The sequence below is a fragment of the Microcebus murinus genome, chromosome 3 (assembly GCF_040939455.1).
Source record: "Microcebus murinus isolate Inina chromosome 3, M.murinus_Inina_mat1.0, whole genome shotgun sequence".
Classification (NCBI taxonomy): Eukaryota; Metazoa; Chordata; class Mammalia; order Primates; family Cheirogaleidae; genus Microcebus; species Microcebus murinus.
In genome coordinates, this window is record NC_134106.1 from 110,034,358 (window position 1) to 110,040,706 (window position 6,349).

The following is a 6,349-nucleotide window of genomic DNA, read 5'->3' on the forward strand; positions in this document are numbered from 1 at the left end:
CACAACACTAATTCAGATTCAAAAGTAAAAGCTCTGTGATTTTTTATTTAGTTATATTTTTACACCATTGTTTTGGTTTTGCTTTTTTTTCAGTCCAATTCTCTTTCACCAAAGAAATTTGCCTTATTATCTCCAGATAGCACATTTTTTTCTATTTATTGAAACTCCAATAATATTTTATTCAATATTGTGCCTTCACCTTGATTTTTAACTTTAGGAAGTATGTGTATTAGTGTCTATTTTATTTTATATAAATGATTTAACATTTTTTACTCTAACACTGTTGTCATGAGAGTATACAACAAAAAAGTGATGTTTATTATGCCTTAATTTTAAGAAATAATGAGTGCTACTGTGGAAAGAATCTTGACCCTTGTTGTGTCTCTGATTTTGTCTTGAGGGCTCTCTTTCTGGAAAATAGCTATGAACTCGAGCTCTGCCCTGATGGCCCCAGGAGATCTGGTCATTGATGACTACAATTTGTCTTTTGTAGAGTATTATTTCTTCTGTCAGATGGCCTAATGCCTAAGCGTCCAACCAGTGACCGGCTGTCCCTCTCACAGGAAATTGGCTTACAGGGGCAGATGCCCTTGTGGCTCTTGTCTGACCTGTGTCCAATTTATTTCTGCCATGATATTTACTCTCTAGAAGAGCCTTGATTGGAAGAAAAGTCAGGTTGGGTGTGTCTGCTGGGTGACACTCAAGCAAGGAAACACAGCGGAAAACACGAAAGGACAGGAGCAGTTTATTACTCACTGGTCGGGAAGAGTATTACTGATAAGGGCCAGTGGGAAGGTCGCAAAGACAGTGCGTTCAACCAGCAGGCGGGGAGATGAGAGAGATGGATCTATGGATGGCGGTGTCTATTGGTGTCCAGGAAATAACCCAAGCAGGCTTCCCATGGGGAATTATAATACATGTGTCTAGATGACACAGATGTGTATTCTCTGGGACCACACTATGACTGAGAGGTGTTCACTGGGGCACATCTGTGCAGTCCATGCACGGCAAGGGGTTAGCAGTGCCAATGAACTAGGGTGTATTAAGGTCATTAAATATGAAATGTCCGATTTCAAATCAAAAGTATCATTTATTATAATTCTAACAAGAAGCAGTACAGTTAATCAAAGTATGCACCTAAACCACGCCGGAGGCCAGCCCTGGAGGCTGCCTGGGCCCATTCCTGAGCCGGGCACCATGAAGCAGGAATCCGCAGCCCCGCCTGCCGGCCCCTGTGCCCTGCGCTCAGCACCCGGGACCACGGCGACGCTCATGGGGCGGAGTTTCGGGTACGGCTCCCAGGTGTGGAGGCCCCACCTCGCCTACCGCGACGACCCTGTGTGCCTAGTGCCCAGCTACAGCTGCCGTTTCTGGCAGGGATACACCTGCCATCGGGACAGCGACAAGCTGCCTGGCCGCGTGGTGACTCTCCGTGAGGATGATGAGGGCTGCACCGTGAGGATGATGAGGGCTGCACCGTGAGGATGATGAGGGCTGCACCGTGAGGATGATGAGGGCTGCACCGTGAGGATGATGAGGGCTGCACCGTGAGGATGATGAGGGCTGCACCGTGAGGATGATGAGGGCTGCACCGTGAGGATGATGAGGGCTGCAGCGTGAGGATGATGAGGGCTGCACTGGGGCGTGGTGTGCTGGTGCGCGGCGAGCGGGTGAGCGAGGCCCTGAAGTACCTGAGTGTGCGGAGGCAGCGCTTGGTGGCTACGACACCAAGGAGGTCACTTTCTGTCCTCAAGATACTCCTGACAGCCACTCAAGGCATCGGCCTATGCGGCCACCGCACAGATCCCTGGCCAGCTGCGCCTGCGCCCTTGGCCATCGCTGGCAGGTCCTGGCCTGCCGAGGCTTCTCTGGCCACAGCCTTGGGTGCTTGCTGCGGTGGGCAGCCTGCACGCAGCCAGGCACATGTGGGCCTCAGGCACAGGGGAGAACCTGGCAGCCATCGTGGACGCTGTGGGCACCCTGGGCCCTGCTTCTGCCCTACCGAGCAGGCTTTCGTGCTGGTCTGAGGGGCTGAGCCCCTGCAGGGAATGCCCATGAGGACATCGGCTCCAGCATCCAAGACTGACTTAATGCAGTTAGAGCCCACTGACAGGACATGGGGGGTGGCTGGAGCTTCTCCTTCTACACCCCTGCCTCATGCTCTAGTGCTCTCCTGTCCAACATCACTTAACCATTTGAAACTTTGTTTATTGCACCATGTTGGTGTGGTGGGCAGGGTGGGAGGCCTGCCCTGCACACGGGGCCCTGCTGAGCAGTGGCCCTACCCCAGGCACCTGGAGCCTGGCCAGATTCCCCCCAGTGCTGCTAACCCCACACCACCCCGGCCTCCACCTCTCCAGGGAGTCTCTAAGAGCCTTGGTCCTCTGCCCACCCAGACCGACCATTCCATAGCCCTGGAAACTCTACCTGCCAAAGGTCCCAGCATGCTGGATGAGGTTGGTAGGGAATGAGGAGAGGGCCCTACCAAGGGGCCACCTTAATGATAGTTTCCTTATGCCATCAGTAAAGAAACCTGAAGAGAGAGTGGCAATGAAATCGCAAAACCTCTACAATCATTTTCCACAGTTTGTTGAGAATTGAATATTTTTTCTTGCAAGAAGTGGTCCAAAGCCTGAAAGAAATGACAGTCAGTTGGTGCAAGGTGTGGTGAATACAGTGGATAACAGACAGTTTCCTTGTCCACCATCTGTATTTTGAGCAGCATTGTTTGTGTGACATGTGGTCAAGTGTTGTCTTGCAAGAGGATCAGCCTGTCTCTATTGACCAATTTCAGCTGCTTAATCACAAGCATCCTCATCGTTTTGTTCAATTGGTTGCAGTAGACAGCTGCTGTAATTGGTTGACCAGGTTTCATGAAGTTGTAGTGGAAAATGCCAGCGCTGGACCACCAAACAGACACAATTAGCTTTTTCTGATGAATGATGGGCTTTGGACTGTATTTTGGCACTTCATCTTTATCCAGCCATTGTGCTGAACACTTGTGATTGTCAGAAAGAATGCATTTTCCATCACACAGTATAATATGGTATAGAAATGGTTCACCTTTATGTCATGACAGCAAAGAAAGGCAAGCTTCCAGACGATGTCTCTTCTGACACTTGTTAAATTCATGCAGAAACCATCTATCCAACTTCTTTACTTTGCCAATTTGTTTCAATGGTCCAATATTGTTGGAATAGTAACATCAAACCTTGCTACTAATTGACGCATAGGTTGAGATGGATTCGGTTCCACTACAGGTTCAAGCTCATAGTTATCCACCTTGGTCTCTGGTCACCCACATGGCTCATTTTCAATATAAAAATAATCAGAATGGAACTTCTCAAACCATCAATGTAGTATGCATTCACTAGCCACCTCTTTCCCAAACACTTCATTGATATTTTAAGCTGTCTGTGCTGTATTGGTTCCATAACAGAATTCACATTTGAAAAACATGAATTTTTTACCTAACCATGGTTTCACAAAAATTGCTCTAAAAAAATCTGAAATATAACCATAAACAAAACTGCAATAAGACAGATGTCAAAGTGAAATGTCAGAGATATCAATGGTCAAATGTACTACTTAAGGAAATAGGATATTTCATACTTAATAACCTAATATTTATATGTACCAGAAGATAGTCACCAGGAGGCAGCTATATAAAGCAGATATGTGTATTGATAACATTAAAGACTTGGGTGAGGGTGCAGAACTGGAAACTGAGTCAAAGGTGATTAAGCTTTGTTTCTGAAATGAGAAAGTTAAACCTATATTCAGAATGAAAGCCACAGCAACTTAAAATTATAGAAATTAACTCCAACCTTGAAATCAGAAGATATGCATTTTATTTCTTGCACTGAAATTATGCAAGGGAGTAAATTTATTGAGAATAATATTATTAATAATTACTGTACAGAAGTAAAATATACAGACTCATTTAGCCCAACAGCTGTCATATAAAAGAAACTCAAAAAAGAGTAATAGAACCTGAACAATCCAAGACATACTAAACTCACCCAGAGTTTTAATCAGGGGCCGGTACATTGTGATTCTATTCCACCACTACTTTTCATAGTCAAACAATGCAAACATAGCAATATACAAAGACTCAGATACATTTTCACATGTGTAACTGAGAAATTTCAACAATTTCATCCATAAGCCAAAATTACCATTAAAATGAGACATGGTGATGTCCCATCACCACAAACCATATAATATCAAGGTAGTTATCTCTTCCATAATTTAGGGCTTATAATTACTCATTAAACATATATTTATTATAGTGAGCACCAACAATATGTTGGCCAATGAATGATAGAGACAAGGTCTCTGGTATGGGAAGGCAAATGCTGTAACAGCAGGAGATACTCAATAAACAGGAGTGAACGTACCAGGTTTATGTGGGGAAAAAAGACCCAGAAAACTACTATAATGGAAAGGGGTTGAAGGTCTACTTTAGATTGAATGATAAACAAAGGATTTACAGGGGAGCTAACATTTAAATTGAAAACCAAATATCAAAAGTAGCAATCCAGATAAGGCGTCTCAAGGCAGAACATTCCAGGCAGGGAGAACAGCTAATGCAAACGCCCAAAGGCAGGCACTTAGCCCTAGCGGAACACGAGCAGGCCCAGTGCAACTGGAACAGGGTCAGTCTAAAGCAGAGGGTTACAGTAGGACTAAGTGGAAGGCCAGGGAAGGCAGGTGGCGGTGCAGAAAGCCTCACAAGGCCAAGCAAGATAAGGAACGTGGATTCTATTCTACGTGAAATAAAATAAAGCCATTCCAGGGTTTTAAGCAAGGAATGACATGACCTCATCGCTATCATTCTCATCTGTTTTCATAATAAGAGGTATTTGAATCATGTGTTTTTCCCCCCTGAGGTACCACTATCAGATCAGCCAACAGGGACCCAAAGGCCTTCCAAATTTTCTCGAAGAGTTATTTCAAGACACTGAATTACTGCATTAAATAACTCCCATGGGGATTGAAAAATATCCTAGCTGTTTGCAATGGACACTTGGCTTCTCATGTTTGCTTATTTGAGAATACTTAAGTCAAGACTATTTAAATGTTTTTCTTGGAATGGGTTTTCACACTAAGTTGATTTTTATTGCAGCTGTTGTGCTTGGCAAAACACTAGTGAAATCCATAGTATATTAGAATTATACAGAATTACAGTTTTGTGATCTTGTGCTATTATAAATATTGACTATAAAGGCTACTGAAGAAAAAGAAATTAAGATTCTGTTTATCAGAAAGGCATGCACTTCAAAGACTGTAGGTAGGCAAAGTAACAGAATACATATTCATTGAATTTAAATGAATTGTTGCCTTCTCACTGGTAGATATTTTAATCAGGAAATTTAAAAAAGAACAAATAAATAGCTTCAGTAAATTGAGCTTCAATGTTGTTATAAAATATTTAATAACTAATTTTAAGTGGTGAAAACCTTCCAGAAGAAACTTAGTGGACAGGAAAGATTAGACAATATTTTAGACTCATGGCTAGGCTGGTAAATAAATAAAATGAAGGTGCAGAAATCTTGTTAGATTGGCATAGTGCACAACCACCTGACTTCTGGGTGAGGGAGAAAGCAATACTATCCATCTTGCATAATATTCTCTCTCTGGTAAGATTAGTTGATAACACAAGAGAATTTTCCCTGGCTTTACCTGACAGAAACTTGATACATCTTCCAACAAGAGCAATTTTTCTACCATATTCAGCAATAGTAGCTTCTGAAAGGCTTTCTTATCTCATTTCTTATTCATCAATCTCCAAAGACATGTTAGAACCAGCAAAATGTAAATCTCTTTATAACTAAATTAATCCATTTTTTTCACTTGTCTTTCACGTGACACAGCTTCATTGTCAGCTGAACATATGTAACAAATGCTTGTCATTTCTGAGTGCTCAAAGAGCAAGATCTAGAAGAGAGATAATTTCTTTTGACAAATGTATGTCAACACAAGAAACTACCTTTTCTCTAATGATTTGCTTGTCATTTATTTTTTAAATTAATACCTACCCATAATTAATGGAGGAAGACTATAATAGTCACTTTGTGTAATTATAGTTCTGATAAAGCATATTTCCTCAAGTTTCTTAATTTAGCATTTTGTCAAAATGGATAAGAAAAGAGCTATATAACTCTACACTGTCAGATTTTTTCATAAAATATTCTTATTAACATGCAAATTTTAACCTTTCACCTGATATTAACCTAAAATCCTGTACTGTAAAATTTAATTGAAGAGACAAACTTCATAAAAGAAAGGTAATTTCCCTAATAAATTGTGTTTAACTTACCTTACATATTTTTACCATCTGGCATTT

At 42.1% G+C, this 6,349-nt stretch overlaps 1 pseudogene; it reads left to right on the forward strand.

Moving 5' to 3' along the window:
- The first annotated feature begins 1,272 nt into the window (after nucleotides 1–1,272).
- Nucleotides 1,273–2,027, forward strand: LOC105874860 (glutathione-specific gamma-glutamylcyclotransferase 1-like; annotated as a pseudogene).
- The last annotated feature ends 4,322 nt before the right edge of the window (nucleotides 2,028–6,349 follow it).